The sequence below is a fragment of the Ceratotherium simum genome, chromosome 15 (assembly GCF_057802395.1).
Source record: "Ceratotherium simum simum isolate JZ-2026a chromosome 15, ASM5780239v1, whole genome shotgun sequence".
NCBI classification, from domain to species: Eukaryota; Metazoa; Chordata; class Mammalia; order Perissodactyla; family Rhinocerotidae; genus Ceratotherium; species Ceratotherium simum.
Window position 1 is genome coordinate 3,820,318 of NC_141914.1, and position 18,979 is coordinate 3,839,296.

At 45.4% G+C, this 18,979-nt stretch overlaps 1 protein-coding gene across 8 annotated transcripts in view; it reads left to right on the top strand.

The window, feature by feature from the left end:
* ST3GAL6 (ST3 beta-galactoside alpha-2,3-sialyltransferase 6) overlaps positions 1 to 18,979 on the top strand; it is a 78,430-nt gene that overhangs the window by 17,303 nt on the left and 42,148 nt on the right. For 3 of the 8 annotated variants that reach the window (XM_087439489.1, XM_087439485.1, XM_087439490.1), the window contains exon 1: positions 1,605 to 1,841. The exons of 1 other annotated variant lie outside the window; for it this stretch is intronic. The gene's annotated coding sequence lies outside the window, so the exon portion shown is untranslated. Of the gene's footprint in view, positions 1 to 1,604; positions 1,842 to 2,020; positions 2,223 to 7,070; positions 7,927 to 18,979 lie in introns of those variants that run through there. 4 more of the 8 variants (XM_087439486.1, XM_087439491.1, XM_087439487.1 and 1 more) reach the window with 3 other exon arrangements.

Sequence of the window (18,979 nt, forward strand, 5' to 3'; positions counted from 1 at the left end):
CTCCCACCTTATTAGAATAAATCCACACAAGGGCTGAGTTAAATACACACACATTGTGAAAACATTTTCCCCAAAACAGTGATCAAAAACACTATCCCAGAGAGGCCAAAATGCTTAATTCTGCTTAATTCTTTATCACCTTCCACAGGAATTCAACATTTTTACATAGTTGCAATCGTGTACCCACACAATACAGTAATGTATCCTGCACTTTAAAAATTAATGTTACACAGGTCAAAAGCCCCAGATAGTTAACCTCGTGGCGAGATATCCTGGAAAGAGCTGATTTTGGTCCCAGGCACTTTTATTTGAATCACCACTCCAGTATAGTATGACCTTGGGCACATTACTTAGCCTCCTGCCTCTGTTTCTCCATTTCTAGGACGCGATCGTCCTGGCTCGAAGGATGGGCGAGAGGAACAGACAAGCTGCATGGAGGGGAGGTGACTCAGGGCTGGCAATGACTGGTAGTTAACAGTCGCACTTCCTGAACTGATGGGTTTTGTGACAAGCACTGTGCTAAGAATTCTTCCTGTCATCTATTTTAATCCTCCTAAGAACCCATGAAGATAGGCGGTATTATCTCACTTTCCAGGTGACAGGAAGTGCACTGAGGTTAAGTCATTTGCTCAAGGTCACAGCAGGCCAGTGGAGGAGGTGGAATTTCAACCAGGTTAGGGTGAACAGTGTCTTCTCGGCCACACCAAATATGAGGCAGCACAAAAGTCACCTAAGAACAGTGAGTGGCTTCTCCCCTGGGCACATGACTTTGCAGTTCCAAAAATCCCGGGAAGGCCAGAGGGGGTGCAGTACACCACCGGTTTAATTCTGAAGATCATGAATGGGAGAAGGATAATAAGGAACTCAGGAGAAACTAAAAGAGCTAAGTAACCTCAGGAAAAATCGGTCCAGATGGACAAAGTCCCTAAACATCGTTGGTACTCTGAAGTCTCAGGAGCCACCCTTTAAAGGACAAGCTCTGCCTGGGTGACTTCAAGGGCAATTTGTACAACGGGAAAAGGACAGAAATTTTCTGCAGCTTCTGGGTTTTTTGATCAGTAAAACTGGGAGAATAACCAGTGCTGCCTCCCAGGGCTGTTGTTAAAATTATCACAAATACCAGACAGCCCATCACAGATGAGGGATGTTGTTTCAGAGTGTGACACCCCGCCCGCCCGAGCACACCCAGGTCCGCGGCTCTTGTCTGCGGGGTCACTTGATGGCATGTGATCATGACGCTCTTTGCCCAAAGGCTGGAGCTATTCACTGGACGTTGCTAGACAATGAATTATTTCACAAACACTGAAATTTAAAAAGTATTCAGAGCCATCCAAGTATGAGGACATTACTAACATATGCTTTTCTCAAGGGAGAGCTACTTTACCAAGAAAAGGAAAAAAAAAATGCAGGTCCCACCTTCGTTCTTCTCTCTAAAGTAACATCTCCCTCAAAAGATAAAAAGCTCTGACACACTTGTCCTTGAAGGGCACAGCCCGGGAATTCGGGAGCTCTCCGAACACCCCTCCCTTTCTGTTAGGGACCAAGCGCCGGCCCCGCCTCGCGTCACAGGAGTTCCCGCAGCGCCCAGCAAACGTGTTTACTTCTGCCGCCGCCAGCCCGGCGGGGCAGGGGAGTACCCGGCAGCCCGCCCCTCACTTTCGCCCCTGCAGCTTTCCAACCAGACCGGGGCGGGATGGGAGTGTCTTCTTGGCTGTGCCACTCGATCCTCCCACCTTGTCCTGAAGCCACCCGCCGCCTCTCCCTGGCCCTCCCCTCGTGGTGATTTTCCTGTCCCGGCCGCCCGGGGAGGGCGCGCGGCTGGTGTCCGCCCAGCCCCAAAGGTAGGGGCTGCGCTCCCGCCCCCGCCGGGACCCGGCGCCCCCAGCCGCCCCGCGCGCTGCACCTTCCCGGGCGGCCTCGGGGGCAGCCACGGCCACCGCGCATCCGGCGCAGCCGCCGCAGGAGGAGCCTCCCCGCGGCCGCCGGGCGCGCGGCGCAGTCGCCTGGGGCCGGACCCAGGCGCCTCGGACTCCGGGCGGCGCTGCGCCCCCTGCTCCCGCCAGGTCCAGGAGACCGACTCGCGCCCGCGCCGGCCCGGGCCCGCGCCCCGTCCTCCGGTTTCCGCCGGCCGGAGGCTGCAGGCGCCGCGGGAGAGCAGCGGCGGAGCGCGGAGAGCCGAGCGTGGAGAGCGCAGCGCGGCGCCCCTGCGGTACCTCTGCCCTGTGGGTTTGCCTTGCGGGGGTCAGGCGGCTGGGGAGCGGGGAGACCGAGTGCCCGGTCGGGGCGGCCTGGGGTCGGTGCCGCGCAGCCCGTCGGCTCCGCAGCCCCTGCGCCGGGGTCGGGTGGGGCCCGCGGGGCTGGCCGCCCCACCGCGCACCCTCCGACCCCACGGGCGTTGCGCGCTCTGCCCTCCGGGTTAGGGTTGGGGGCAGCGGACGGCGGGGTGGGACCCCCGCGCCAGGCCCGGGAGGGCGAGGGGCACCGGGAGCCCGGGACCCCGCTCCGGGACCCGCTTTGCTCTGATCGCCGGGGCGCTGGAGGGGCCGAGGGGCGACGGGCTCCTCGCTCTATTGTCTTCTTGTAAAAGGGTCTGGACGAGGAGGGGCGAGGGGTCTGGAAGGTTCTCGCCTTTTACCTTGGAAAAATTTCGGAGAAACCTGTCTTCCCGCCACGGTAGGACCAGATCTAATCAAGCAAGCAGCAGGCGGTTGGCGGGCGGCGGAGAGGACCCGCCGTGGGGGGCTGCCCTGCGCCGTCTGGATAGGGGAGCAGGAAGGCGTCACGTTGAGGCCGCTGGCTCGCAGTTCCCGGCGAGCGCAACCTCTTTTTGTCTGCTGTTATTTGGCTTAAAAGAAAAATCTATATAAAACCATTTCCAGAAACTAAAAACAAACCCACAGCACCTTCCTCGAGGATCTTCAGTAGGAGGGCCGGGGAGGGGAGAGCGGGGCGGGTGGAGGGGCACAGAGGTGCTATTTAAAGGCTGCGCGGGCATGGGGCTGAGCGCCGGCGCAGCGGGACCGCGCGCCGCAGACTGACTCAGAGACCCCCGCGCTCCGGGAGGGCCCTCCGGCCCTGGTCGGGGACGCCCCCCGCCCCTGCGGCCCTCCGCCGTGTCCACACTGATCCCCAGGGGTCCCATGGACGGCCGCCTCCGCTGGGCTAGCTGGATATTTCACTTTGCGGTCTGCAAACTTCCTGTCCCAGCCGCGGGCCCTGAAACTATGTTTTTGTTTACATGGAGTTGTTAAATATTTGGAAGAGCTGATCAGGATGCCAGGCTCTTTTCCGTTTGCCAGCGTGCTGATTTGACATTCGTCAGTTGGGTTATGTTGCTGCTTGTTTGTCTCACAAAGGACCGCTTTTCATACCAAGACCTGCAGAAGGGACACGCCTAGGTTGTTACCTAGTGTGTGGTCTCTGAATAAGGCTAATTGCCTCCGGGAGAATTTAGATACGAAGTGGCAACTTTGGTTTGTAAAGAGAGAACTTTTCTAGAAACTTTGTATTACCCTGATCTGGCTTCAAGTGGAGGGGGGAGGAGGTCTTCATCCTCTGCCGGTGGGGCTTCCCTTGAGCGATATTTTTACCGTAGTCCCTGAATGTCCCAGTCCCAGAATGCACCGTGTCTTGTTAAAACGGCGCAACAAAATGAGACTGCTGTTTTGACTACGTGTCAGTACAGTTGTTGGAAGTATTCGACTTATGCTCCAAATCAATAAAAACCTTTACAGCTTGGAAAGGAATAGACACTATTGGCAGAAAAATGTCATTGAGACATAGCATTCAAAAACATGAGTCTGTCTTTTGTAAAAGTTGTGGTTCTCGAGTTTTCTCATTCTGGAACTTAGTGACAGCTGTGTTCTGTTGGAGATACTTCTGTGTTCCACATCATGGGAGAGAAGTGAAATAATGCCATGTTCCCTATAGCTCTCTGATAAGCATCATCTGCTAACCATGCAGGTTACTACCTGGCTTCTGTGGAAATTACGATTCCATCCAGAGATCTGTCCAACATGCGTTCTAGGCGATGCTTACAGAGGAGGTGAGGAAGCTTCCTGGACAAAGCTCCTGTGGCACCCGCTCTGATCCTCAGCGTGTTCACATGTGTTGTTTTATTAAATATTCCAAACAACCCTATGGGACAGGAAGGTTTAGCCCCATTTTATACTTTAAAACACCGAGGCTGCCCTAGGTTAAGTGACTTAGAATGGATCGCATGAAGGTCTGCCTCCCCTGTGCCTTATACCATCCCAGGAAGCCTCCACAGCACACACCCCTCACAAATTCTTCCATTCCGTGTGCATATGTTTCTCCTTTGCCTTGCATATACTCAATTTATATATCCCTTGATTGTAATGTACTTTCCTAATTACCCCTGAGGCTGGGCATCTTGGACAGGGGGTCTGCATGTTTTGTCTGCCTTTCTTTCTGATAGCTTCAGACTTTCACCAGTTAGGTATCTTCTGTCTTCTCCACATCTCTGACGTGCCGCTTGGGTGTGCTCTGGCCGAATCCAGGACGTTATGTTGTCTGCAAAGTGTTGTGTTCCGAAAGTTGTTTTCATTCTGAATATGTTTTTACTGAAGTTCCTACTCATCCTTCTTGCCTGGAAGGAGTCTTCCCAGGGCTGCATCCTCAGGCTCACAGCTGAAATTCACCTCTCTCCCATCTGTCCCAACTACAGTGGATAATAGCACACATCACAGCTTCCAAGTGAACCCTTATGGGTTAAAAATAAAAATGTATTTGATTTGGAGGGAGCTTGATGTGTGGGATAGAGTGGATGCCTTGACATCACAGTGTTTCGGTAGGAAACTGTGTTTATGGTTCCATATCAGGTGTCAGAAGCACAGTTGCCTCACCATGGTGGGGTGGCAAGAGTTCCTTCTCCTGGGGGTGACTCCTCAGCACTGAATGCGAAATAGTGTCTCAGACTTGCTCAGGAGCTTGGCTGCCATGTGACTGGGCTACGAAGGGTTGAGAACTTGGGAGTGAGGTTATGAGGGTAAAGAAGAAGCACAGTAGGATCTGAGTCTCTTCCCCATGTCCGCATTTCTTTTTCTTAGAGAGCCTTTGGTCATCCAGGGGGAACGGCCAGCTTCCTGTTTACTGCCACAACCTTCTGCTTCTGACGGGGGGCTTCCCTCTTCCTGGACTGCTGGGAAGGGGGTGGAAAGCACCCACCCCTGAGGAGACTCTCTTATCATACACACTGAAAAGCTGAGTGGAAAGGTTCTCTTCCTACCCGCCCCCGCCTTCTCTCTTTTTCCCACTTACACCTAAGATGAATGTGCAAATGGCATTCTTCTGCTCAGTAGCGTGTGATGCTGGTCTTTGAAGGATTCTTTGAACATTGATTTACTTTTTATCTGTTTGGGAATGGAAAGATCTGTAGGAGCTCAGAGAATAAGACTTCCAGATGGCGAGACGGAGGGAAGCTGGAGAGTCCTCCCAGGGAGGCGGGGTGGCGCCCACCCTCCTCAGGCTGTGGAAGCAGGTCTGGAGCTGGTGTGGCTGTGGGTCACCATCACTGTGCTGGAAATGGGGCCAAAGGGGGCAGAGAGGGGTTTTGCAGTGGATCTTGGGTGACTTTCTGCATAGACGTCTATAAGGTGGGACTTGAGATTCAACCAATATTTACTGAGTGTCCACCATGTAACAGGAGATGTTCTAGGTGTGGAGGGAGGGGTGGAGGAGGGGGGCGTGCAGCGTTGAACAAAGCAGACAAAGCCCCTGCTCCTGTAGAGCTTGTGTTTTTGTAGGAAATGGAGTCAATAAATAAGATAAATAAATGAAAACATTTTTCAGATAGAATGAGAATTACAATGACAATACGACGAGGGTGTATGCTAAAGAGGGCGTGAGGGAAGCCACGTTAGAGTGCTCAGAGAGCTTCTCTGAGGAGGTCATTTTTTTTTAGTTGAAATATAGTTGACATACAATATTGTATTAATTTTGACGTACAACATAGTGATTTAACATTTATTTACATTACAAAATGATCACCCTGATAAGACTAGTAACCATCTGTCGTCATACAAAGTTATTACAGTATTGCTAACTATGTTCCCTATGCTGTACGTTATATCCCCATGACATTTATTTTATGACTGGAGGTCTATACCTCTTATCCCTTTCACCTATTTCACCCTTCACCCCATCCCCTCTTCTCTGGCGACCACCACTTTGTTTCCTGTATCTATGAGTCTGTTTCTATTTTGTTTTGTTTGTTCATTTGTTTTTTAGATTCCCCATGTATGTGAAATCATATGGTATTTGTCTTTCTCTGTCTGACTTATTTCACATGGCATAATACCCTCTAGATCTACCCACGTTGTTGCAAATGGGAGGATTTCATTCTTTATGGCTGAGTAATATCCACCGTATATATATATCGCATCTTCTTTATCCGTTCATCTACTGATGGACACTTAGGTGGCTTGCATATCTTGACTACTGTAAATAATGCTGCAATGAACATAGAGGTGACTATATCTTTTCAAATGAGCACTTCCATTTTCTTTGGACAAATGGCCAGAAGTGGTATTGCTGGATCGTATGGTAGTTCTATTTTTAATTTTTTGAGGAGCCTTCTAAGGAGGTGATATTTGAACTGAGATGTGAATGATGAGAAGGAGCCTGTCAAGTGAAGAGGAGAAGGAGGAGCATTCTAGGCAGAGGGGACAGCAACTGCAAAGGCCCTGAGGCAAGAATGAATTGGGAGTGTTTGGAGAGCTTAGAGTCAAGAAGAGTGCAAAGGGGGAGAGAGGAGGAGATGACAGTGAGGCAGGTGAGAGACAGCTTACTTGGAGCCTTCGAGTGTTAGAAAGGAGTTAGAATTGTGTGTTAATTAGAATGGGATGCTACTGGTGATTTTCAGTCAGAGGCGAACTCAGTCTTCACTCGGTGGGCAATGGGCTTTCCTATTTGTCTCTCTCTCTCTCTCTCTCTCTCTCACACACACACACACACACACACACACATTTTCACTCTCAGTTGGTTTTTCTTCTCCCCATTACTTGGAAATCCCTGACTCCCCCTTCCTTGCCCTGGGCCAGGGCACAGGCAGGTCTACACAGAGAAGCAGGGCCCAGGGGACCCTGGACAGGGCTCCTCTCTTCCTCTGAAATAAATCCATATACTCACTCAGTTTCACCTTCATGCAGAAAACTCTCCATCACTAGCCCCGATTTCTCAGCCTCTCTGCAGACTGAGTATCTAGTTGTCTCTAAGTGCCTGGGTTAGCAGGTGGCATCTGAAACCAGATACGAAAAATTAATTCAATTAAGTCAAATCAATCGCAATTGGTATCTTTTGCAAGATAATGATTGTTGCAAGAGGCGACATTCTAAATAACACAGAGCCTGGCCTCTTCCTGAGCTCCGGCTCCTGTCCTCCCCACTGCGTCTGTGTAGGCTGTTGTGGGAGGCTCGTGCTCTTTTTAGAGAAGAGTTTCAGTGGAAATGTGCGGGTCTCTTGTCATGTTTGAAATTTCATTTCTATTGGTGTTGTGGATGATCTTGGCAGTCTTCGCGTAGCATTTGAATCATGAAAGTTTAGGTCCAAGCTGATGTCTCCTGGTAGCGCTGGTTTGTCTGAAATGGACTGTTTTTATCAGGTGCCAGGGCAGCTGGTCATCAGCTATATGTTACCCTCTGGGGAGGCTGGGGACACTCTTTAGAGAGCAAATTGTTGTTGAGATTCTTTAGCCAGATGCCCTGCTCATTTATTAACTTACCTACTTAACGTAACTAAATAACTCGCTTTCAGCTTTTTGTGCCTGTTTCTTCCTGCTTGATAAGACCTGGAGCACGTTTCTATTGGAGAGGGTCGCCCTGTGTCTCTCTCGTTCACTCGTGTCCTCTGTACCCGATGCCGGGTCCAGCACACTGCAGATGGAGCAAACGTCTGCCAAATGACTCGGTCAGTGTCCACGGATTAACCCACAATGTTAATACATTTGCTCAGCTATAACACCTTTATGACTAACTGTAAGGATTATCCATCTGTCATCTCAAAAACTCCGCCCATCAGAGAAAACAGGTGAAAGGTGAATTCATCCCTGTGGGTTTGTGTATATTAACCAAAACCCTCTGGTTTTGGAAAGTTTTTTTCTTTTTTAAATATTATAGCGTACATATGCTGACAAGTAAAAGAACTTGTAAAAAAAAAAGGTAAAAGACAAGTAAAATGTGCATAAATGTCATCAGGTGGATATTCTCAAATTCAGGTTCATGTACAGTGAACTTTCAGTACATTTTCATAATTCATAATTTGTGATCATTTGAGTTCGGTTAGTTGGGTTTGCGGTTACATTACTGAGGAAACGAGTGTCCCAAGAATGTGAATAAGAAAATCATTTCCCTCTAATAGTGCAACAACTGGGGGAGAGGGCTGGGAGAAAAGGGTAAAGGGCACATGTGCATGGTGACAGATGGCAATTAGACTTTGTGTGGAGAACACGATGTACTCTATGAAAAAGCTGGAAGTATAATGATGTACACTTGACATTTATATAATGTGATAAACCAACGTTACCTATATAAAAAAGTTAACTAAATTGTGCAACATCTTTACATCCCTGATTTCACGCACTTCAGTGGGCAGAGATTTGTGTTGCTTGAGTTCCAACGCTTATTATGATATTTCTTAGGTTTCATCATCAGGCATCATTTAACCTAGTTTGAGACACAAACAAATGCCCTGGGGATGAAAGCTCTCCTCATAAGATTGCCAGAGCTGGGGGAGTCGCGGAGCCAGCCCAGCAGAGGGGGCTGATGGAGGTGGTGGTGCAGGAGGGGGACTAGCCAGCGGGCCCTGGCTGAGACGCATAGCGACAGAGTTTCTCACTGAGAATGATGTCTTCAGGAGGGCATCCTCTTGGTTAATAGAGACATTCTGTATTCATATTTTAAATATTCTAAATATTTAAAGGTTCTGCCTTTTAGATTTGTTTTTTCCTGTCCTGCAAGAACCTGATGCTCTGTGAACACAGCCCTCTTGTCTTTGAGCTGGTTTCACTCATCCCCGCCCCCCACCCCATCAGATTTTAGTCCTCAGAGAGGTTGTTGGCCCACTGTTTCTGGCAACTTGGGGGAGTTCTCTTTTAGGAAATATTCTACTGCAAATATTTAAGCCAGCACCATAGAAGGTGCTGCTTTTATTAAAATAATAAAATAAAATATAAAATAAAAATATAACATAATAAATGAAATAAAATCAAATTAAATGCTTTCATTAAGCTCTGTGCAATCCTTTAGTATGTAAGTTTTTAACATGTTAAGGGATGGAGGAGGCAGAGGTGAGGGGATATGTACATTTTCTATGTTCACCACAGAGCCAGAGAATGAAAAGAGATCAGATTGATTTTTTTAAATTTCCTGACTCTTTTTTATGGATAATATAAAGTTAATATAAAATATAGATAATATAATAATACTTATAATATAATGGAGGTAGTATAAAGTTAAAAAGCTGCATTTAAAAATTGGAAAATGAGTTATCCAGTTGCATTTAGAGGAGAGAGAGACGATAATCCAGGCCTTCAACTGTGAATGGATTTTCAACTGCTTTTCAGCCACAGCGATTAATTTAATTTATAATTTTATTTAGTTGATAGATTCTGAAAGTTAAAGGAACTTTCTGTTGTGAATGTAAATGATCTTTGTGAGGTAAGGGACACTGCTGTCAAGATACTTTTGATATTTGGAGTCAATATTTGAGGTAGATATCGAAGTGAATTAGCTGATCTGTCGTTTGATCCCACCTATGCTATGAGTCAGCTGGAAGTAACTGGAGTTTTTCATAAGCAGGATGTTAAGAGATATGTCTACTTTCTGATTGTGAGGTACCTCTCGGTGTTTTCCAGACACTGCATTTTGGGGAGGACAGATCTGGCCCACTTATAGCAAAACAACTGTTTTTACAGATGTGGTGGGGAGGGCTCTCTGCTTTCACCATAAAATAATATAATTATATTTTTATAAAAATTTTCTACCCAAGCTCTCCACCTATGACCACCAATATTCCTGTCCATGCACCTTCTGTAATAATATTCCTCAAGCTTGGTTTTCATCACAGAAATATTTTTTCTGTGCAAAAATCCAGAGAATTTCTCCCTGGTCTTTAAAGTTTTCTTTCATTTCTCATGCTAACTTCCTTTTTCTTCTCCTGCGGAACCCATAGCCACTGCTGGCCTCCGGGCTTCAGCATCCATCCTTTTGACACCCAGCCCTCTCTCCTTCTGCTCTGAAACCCCCATCTCAGCCAGGTTACAACTGCGTTTGTTTTCCAGCTTCATGGCTTGTAACTGCAGGATTCAGAGCAAGTTGCCTAACTGCTCTGAGCATCACTTTCTTTATCTCTAAATTTGAAATAATGTCCACATCATAGTTATCATGATAATTGAAAAAGAGAATACAAATAAACAGTTCGACATAGTTTCTCCCAAATATCAAACATTTAATCAATGTTGCTTGCCATTATTACTATAACTCTATTATTACAGCATGATTGTAACTCTATTCTTCTTCATATAGTTAAAATTAACTTTCTCCAGAAAGTCTTTCTGTTTGACCTTATCTAGCTCTAATCTTTTCTCAAGTCTGTTTCCTCCTTAGCACCTGACTTCACTTTGGACTCTATTAATCTACTCATGTTGTATTTCTGTAATTATTCCTCAGTGAACAGCAACAAATATTTGGGCACCTCTCCTGTACCAGGCACTGTGCTATTTATAATATAGAGACCCAGGGGCCACAGTGGAGGGATGTGTGTGTGTGTGTGTGTGTGTGTGTGTGTGTGTGTGCATGTGCATGTGGGCTTTTAGTGGAGTTGGGGATGAAAATTTGTCGGTTGAAGAACACGATAAGTTTTTCAGAATGAACTAGGATGAGGAAGCAAAAACTACTCTATTCAGATGTCTATTAATAAATTTAACATCGTTTAGTTTGAGGTTTTGTTAATAGTTTAAAAAATATGAGAGTTATAGTTATTCTATTCTTGAAACAGCTTTACACATGCTTTCTTTCTAGAGCTCTTCTCTCCTCATCCAGATGCAGGATGGTGGAAGAAAGGGAAGTCCTCCTTGAAGAGCAGAATCCCAACAGATGATTCTAATATACCGTGGGGAAGGGGAAGGTTGGGGGGGGGATCCGGGCAGCAGGAACAGCGTGAGCAAGGTGGTGAAGCATGAAACAGCATCGAGTACGATGGAGAACTGCACAAAGTTTGACGCTCTTACAGCATAATGTTCAAAGTCAAGCATTTTAGGAGATGACTCAGGAGGGAATGTAGGTGTCAGATGGAGCAGACTCAGAGACCTATGGCCTATGTGTTTACATTTCCCTATAAGGCTGTGCACGTGGGGACGGAGGTCCGTAGAGACAATTCATGTCAGGCACATTGATTCTAAAGTTGGACTTTGATTTTACATGTGGCATGGAATATATCTCTTCTATTTGCTGTTTTCATAAGAAAATGATGATAACCTTTGTTGTGGTAATATGTAATTGATGTTAGAGCTCTCATTTTTAATAAGCCCAGCGTTTAAAACACAGAAATATTAAATGTCATTTGAGACTTCGGAAGCATGGGATTCCATATGAAATTTGAGAGTAGAGCTGGGCTTCAGCAGGACAGACATCCAAGGAGGACAATCAGGAGGATCCCTGCAAATTCAGAGCCTTCAAACTTTCGGGACTTCCCTAGTGCATTCTACACAGTAGAAGGCCAAGTGCTTCTATTCACAGCTTCATCTTCTGTAATTATCTGCTTGATAATTTGTATGTAAAGTTTTGATCAATATTTGATTTTTATTTTTGTTTGCATTGCAATCAAGTTTTAGCTTCCTTCTTCTCTCCGCTCCCATTTTTGAGGCATCATTCAGTTTTTAATATATCAATATGTTATTCAGAGCTTGTGCAATATGTGATGGTAAATGTCTGAATTATATTTAATTCTAGAACTTCTTATATATTTTTACTCCAAAAATGTGTTTTCTACCAAGTCTGAGTGTTGTCCAGGATACTTTAACTCACTCTTTTGGTTTAACTCTCTCTTGCTTGAAAATTAAGCAACAGGACCCAAAATACCCTAACCACAAGAGCTTGAAATTCCCAGAGAAGAATTAGATATGAAAGAAAGAACACTGGAACTTACTGGAATGGTAATTAGCCTGAAAATGGAATGTGTGGGAGAGTCTGCATGGAGGCTAGAAAAACAGAAGGCAATCAAAAAGTGTCTTAGCTGACTCCCAGCATGGCTGAGGCGAGAATCTTCCCTCATTGTGGGTCTGTGCTTAGCAAACAACTTCTATCATCCATGGATTTGCTAATCTGACAGTTCAAATAGACAGATCCTTGGTGCTCATATTTTTCTCATTATAAGTGAATTACTTTGGCATTTCCAATTACATAGCAGCCTCCTAGGAGTTGAACATCCCAGGTGAACTGACCACTGGAGTGTCTGACCCAGCAGGGCTCAGTGGCCACCTTGGGTTGTGGTTCCTCCCAGGTAATGACCCTCCCTGAGGTTCTACCTAGGCTGCCAAGACCTCTGTTTCTTTCTTTCTTTTTTTTTTTGTGAGGAAGATCAGCTCTGAGCTAACATCCATGCCAATCCTCCTCTTTTTGCTGAGGAAGACTGGCCCTGAGCTAACATCTATTGCCAATCCTCCACCTTTTTTTCTCTTTTTCTCCCAACGCCCCAGTAGATAGTTGTATGTCATAGCTGCACATCCTTCTAGTTGCTGTATGTGGGACGCGGCCTCAGCATGGCCGGAGAAGTGGTGCGTTGGTGCGCGACCGGGATCCGAACCTGGGCCTCTAGCAGCGGAGCACGCGCACTTAACCGCTAAGCCACGGGGCCGGCCCACCTCTGTTTCTTGAACAGCCCTGTCTTCCTTAATGTTTTTTTTTTAAAGATTTTATTTATTTATTTTTCCCCCAAAGCCCCAGTAGATAGTTGTCTATGTCATAGCTGCACATCCATTCCAGTTGCTGTATGTGGGACGCGGCCTCAGCATGGCCGGAGAAGCGGTGCGTCGGTGCTCGCCCGGGATCTGAACCCGGGCCGCCAGCAGCGGAGCGCGAGCACTTAACCGCTAAGCCACGGGGCCGGCCCTTCCTTAATGTTTTTTAAAGGAAGACTTTCATGGAAATATGTCAGACATACAGAGGACTACACAAACCATGTCAGGATAGTTTGACATATTTCATTCTGGTGAACACACCCACGTAACCTGCGTCCAGATGAAGAACGAGAACATTACCCGCCCAGGAGTGCGCCCTGTGCTCCACCCTGTCACCCCTCCCCTCCTTAAATGTCATCACTATCCTGACTTTCACCACCGTAGAGTGATTTTTTTTCTGCTTCTCTTTAACTTGAATTAGCACCCAGCTATTCTGAATGGCTCTAGAACATGAGTCTCTCTGGCTGAGGGTGAGCACTGGGCACCACAAGAAGGATATTATAGGTTGAATTGTGTCCACCCAAAAAGATACATTGAAATCCTAACCTCCAGTGCCTTGGAATGTGACCTCATTTGGAACTAGCGTCACTGCACATGTAACCAGTTGAGATGAGGTCATGCTAAGTAGGGTGGGCCCTAGTCCAATATGACTGGTGTCCTTATAAGAAGCATCCATGTGAAGACGGGGACACAGGGAGAACACTATGCAAAGACAGTGGATTGGAATGATGCATTTACAAGCCAAGGAATGCCAAGGAGTGCCAGCAAACCACCAGGAGCTAGAAAGAGGCAAGGCGGGATCCTCCACTACAGGTTTCAGAGGGGGCATGGCCTTGCTGATGCCTTGATTTTGGACTTCGAGCCTCCAGACTGTGAGACAATACCCTTCTGTTGTTGTAAGGCACCCTGTTTGCAGTTCTTTGTTCTTGCAGCCCTGGGAAATGAATGCAGAGGGTCTTTAGGGGGCTTGGTGCCCTGACTCCTCCTCTCTGCATCCCCAGAGTGCACCTAACCCTTGGTCCTGGAATTGCCCTGGCTACATCCTGTCCCAGCGGCTCCATCTGGACTGGCTCACAGGGGGCCCTCTCTTGCCCCTGGCTGCTCTGTGTCTGTGATGTGCTCCATAGGAAGACAGCAGTTCCAATACCATTTTGTGGCTTTTTCTTTATTTCTTCACTCTGCTCTTCACTAGTGTTTTCAGACCCAGCCAGTTTGGCCTCCTGACACGCCGAAGACTGACCTTGCCAATTAGCCCTCCATGCCTTCCCATCATTGCCCACCTGGGCCTCTGCTGAGAAGTCCTCACCCATCCTCCAAGACCTGGACTGGGTCCACAGCCTGCATCCCCTTCCCCGGTTCCTCTGGTCCAGAATCATCTTTGATAGGGAAAAAAAAAAAGTCAAACTTTATTTTTTAAATGAAATCCCTATTTTCAGATAGTATGGCATGTTGTAAATAAAAGTTTCATTTTGCTGTACTTAGGCATATCAAAGACCAGTTCTCATTTGAGAACATGCAAAAGCCCTCGGATGAAAAAGCAGCCCAACAATTAGGCTTCAGTGAGTAATGGGAACTGTGCAGAGCAGATGAGACGAGCGAGGACTTTCTTCAGCAGAGGGTTGGTCTGAGACTGCTCACAACGCTCCTGTGTTTTATTCTGGGCTGACTTTCTGGTGTGAGGGGACCCACAAGGACCACATTGTTGTGAGGTCCCCAGGTGGCCCCACAGGCTCAGGCCACTTCCTGCCCTCTTCTTTTGTGGCCTTGCTTTGGGACCCAGGGACTCGCCAGTGGCTTTGTCTTAAATGCTCTTCACACAGATGTGTCCCTTAGCCTCTTGTGTCTGTAGCCTTGAGCAACTGCAGAGGGCACATGCCCTCCTCCACTGCCCCTTCCTTTCTGTCAGAAGCCATTGCTTACTGCCAGTCACTGTGGTAAAGTGTATGTAATCCTTGTTTTGGTTTCTGGTCCATTTATGGTTCCTTATTCTCTTGCTAAACCTCTTTCAACTTCTAATTCCTGCTGTTTATACTATATATTTTGCCCTTTGACAGGGAATGCAAAAAAAAATTGAGTGTTTTAGGCTAGTCCTATATTCTGTATAATACACATATTATGTAATTGAAGAATAATAAAATAGTGCACTTCAAACCTGTGGTTAAGAGGTTAGAGTGAGCAAAAGGTTATGCTTGGTATGTTTAATTGTCTGTGTTTCAGTGTGTGGCTCTGTGGACTTGCCTTCATGCCTCTGTGCTCTCTTGCCTCAGACAGTCCCTGCACCCTGAGATCCCGTGCCCTGTGATAGATGGGTGATACATGACTGTGTTGCATGGATGGATGGGCAGATGGATAAGTGGACGATGGAGCTGCTCCATTTGCTTGGCCAGTTATTTCACTGAACCCCTGGTAGGACAAATTTCAGTTGAGTTCAGGGCTGCTTCCTGAAGCCTGGGAGGGTTTTCCTAAGTCCGGGAGGATTTCTTGGGCTGGAGGCCAGGGATCTAGAAGAAGGGATATCTCCTTGGCTTGCCTATGGAATGTGCTAAAACATTTGGCTAGTTGTTCGTGAAAATGGGGCCGAACAGTCCAACTCCATAGTGGCCCCCAGTATGCTGGAGTTAATTCTTTCATTGGAAACCCAGATTCCCTTTCTTATTTGCCTTCTTGGGGATGTGTACACTTCTTTGGAAATCTGTTAGAAGAGACTTTTTTTCCCCTCCTTCCAAAGAGAAGTGCCCGTCTTTAAATTTCCTTTTGCATTTTCTAAACTAGGTGATTTTATAGTGTGAAGAATGCAGCCATTAGTAAACAGTTATCCATATTCTAAAACGTCTGCTTTTTGAGGTTTTCTCTGATTCTTGTTTATAGAAAATAATGTTAGAGGCATAGGAACCCCATAGATGGATCTTCCCATGTTTGTAGGCTTGACTTCAGTTTACACATGATAATGAACCTGGTTACAACGTCCTTGAGCTAAAAATTTCCATTAATGTAAACAGATGATTGTTTTTAGCTACATTGTTTATAGAGCTAACGCTTCAGGATCAAAGATCAGGCCTTTCATTGCTTCGTTGTATTGTCTGCTTTATCGAACCTTGACTCTGGTGCATAGTAGGCACTGCCCAATGCCTTGATTCTAAAGAAACATTTGGCTGTCTTTCTGTGGGCTGTGCCTTGGATTATTTTCTGGCCAGAACACAGAACAAAGCATTCCAGAGAAACCTTCATGTGTTTATCTACTTGCTTCAATGCTCTGACTTTCCTGACCAGTCAGTGTGGTTATCAGGAAGGCAAAGGCGTTGTAAGAAGACTATTTTCTGCGTCTACTTTCTCTTCAGTATGTTTGTTTTCAACAGGATTATTATAGATTCACCTTAACTGGAAATTTATTTTCTGATTTAAAATACTACTAACTTTCCATTTTCAGTGAATCATAGTATTTTAAATATCTAGGTACTTTTATACAACTTGAATTATCAAAGATTTATGTTTTAGAAAAAAACCCTATTTCAAAGTGAAATTTCAGTTGTAAAGTATTTCTAGCAATTTGTAAGATTCGGTGTCTTAGTAAACTGTTTTATCTAGATTGGAATAAAGAGACTTGGCTCCCCAATGACATTTAGATAAGCAATTCTCTGAAAAGAATCTAAATGTCTGCTCATAGGGAATGGATAACTCTGTGACGTTTGATTGATGGAATTCTCTACAGAACTTCAAAAGAATGAAATAGACATTAATGCAGCAATATAGATGGACCTCAAAACCAAAAGTGTAGAATGAAGAACACAGATTTCAGAATATTATCTCTTTGTTATGTAAATGTTAAACATCACTTAAAACAATGTCGTATACCATATAATGTTTGTCAGTGTGTGTGTGTACGTGTGTGAATAAAAAGTGGCTCTCTATCGAGTTCATGATAGTGGTTGCCTCTAGAAGAGGAACGGGGTAGGGAGGGGAACATAAATCTACATTTAAAAAGTCCCCTAGAAGACGTGGTTATTTTGGTTAATGTGTTCATGGCATTTGTTGTATTAACACTTGGACTTCTATTAACATTTTTGTAACAAAAAAATTCCATGTACTATTTCCTAATGAAATAGATTCCAACCAGGAACCATACATTTATCAAGACTCTGGGAATGAGATGGAAGCTACCCTAAAACATCTATATTTCCTGATGTCCTTCTGTGAAAAATGGAAGTTGACAGAATGATCTTGAACACGAGGAAAGCTCCAGGTTGACCTGGCTCCTGGGAGGCTATATAGCTGACAGGTTAAGAATAAAGACCCCGGCAGCAGACTGGGGGCCAAACCCTGGCTTGACGCCTTCCAGCTCTGAGACCTTGGACAAGCCAACTTCTCGAAGCCTCAGTTTCCTTATCTGTAGAATTAGAATAACTGTGCCTGTCTCAGTGCTGCTGCGAGGATTGTATGAGTTCGTGCCTGTAGTGGGCATGCAGAAAAGATCAGCTATTATTAGTTTCATCATCCCTCCTGTTGTCAGCAGCCTCTGTTCTTCCATTGCACTGTTTTCATTCTCACCTCAGAATCTTTGCAATCTTTGCAAACACTGTTGCCTCTGCCTAGGGTGCTTTCCATTTCCACCCTATTTCCTCTGGTTAACTCCTTCTCAGAGCAATTCTCTCAAGTTCTCCAGAGCAGCTCCCTGACCTTCCCCACCCGGGTCAGTGCCAGTCGTACGGCAATTGTAATTTAATAATTTCTTAGGAACTACTTGCTAATTTCTGCCTCTCTCCTGGATTGTAAACTGTTTTTCTTCTTCGCTACTGTATGTTGAGTGCCTAGGACAATTGGGAAATTATTGATTGACTAATTCAAGAAAGTTATAGTAGAAGGTGAAAGTTTTCAGAGTTAATTTTATCAGGAAATGAATTTGACTCACTTTCCCTAAAGGATTAACCTACTAGTATTAGGAAGGAAATCTAGGGTTATATGATTTCATAAAAAATATGTATCACATGTATTGGCTTATTTGTATTAATAATTATAAGGTACCCCAAATTAAGGTTTGCATCACATTTGTAGTTTGGCCTTAGAGGATCACCTGATGGATCGTAATAGAAGTATCACCACGTATTTTCATTTGGTGTGGAGAGCAAGACAATTTCCAGCACTTTAATCTTAAGATTTGATATATGCGTCTCTGACTGTTTACCCCCAAGCTAAACTCACTTTTGTCTTTTAAATATAGCAGCGGAGGAATTACCAAACAGAAGGTGATACTTCCCAGGGAGCAGAATAAGCCAGGTTCCTTCAGAATAAACTGACAGTTTGAAAAAAGGGCTTTTGTAAATCAGAGGGAATGTTACTTACAAGTTTTAAGCAAACTAAAACAGTAAACCCTTTGGAAGGGAAACTTTCAGAGTCAGAGAAAAGGCAGGAAACTCATTCCCTCTTAGCCGTGGGTTTATTTACTCTGGGAGAAAAACCTAAGAACACTTTAAAATTTGAGGAAGGTCTGTGTGTGTTCAGATATTAGCATATTTTTCCAGGAAAGACATCATGTAGGATTTTGAACTGATCGAAAGCCCAAAGCTTTTAGATACATAGGGGAGCAGAGCAAAATATGAGCAGGCAAGAAACTTTCAAAGTGTTGAAGGAATTTTTATGACCCAGATGAGTGGTAGGGAGGTGAAATTCCAGGGCTAGGAAAATAATGCAAAGCCCTGCATTGACAAAGAAGACTACAAATTATGGCCTTGGGAGACTTCCTCCCTCCCCACCTCTGGAGACAAAATTTTATAACATGAATCACTGGGAGAAATGACTGTATAGCCATATTTCCTCTCATCATGCTTCTCTGTTAACTGTAGTGTATGGAAACCATAGACAACTGCATTTTGAATGCTGAGTGTATATTCATTCATTTATCAGAACACACTTACTTGGTTTCAGTTATTTGCCAAACTTAGAGTAAGCATTATTATTTTTTTTAATGGAAGGGAAACATCTCTTCTTCAGAATTGTGCAAAATTAGTTATT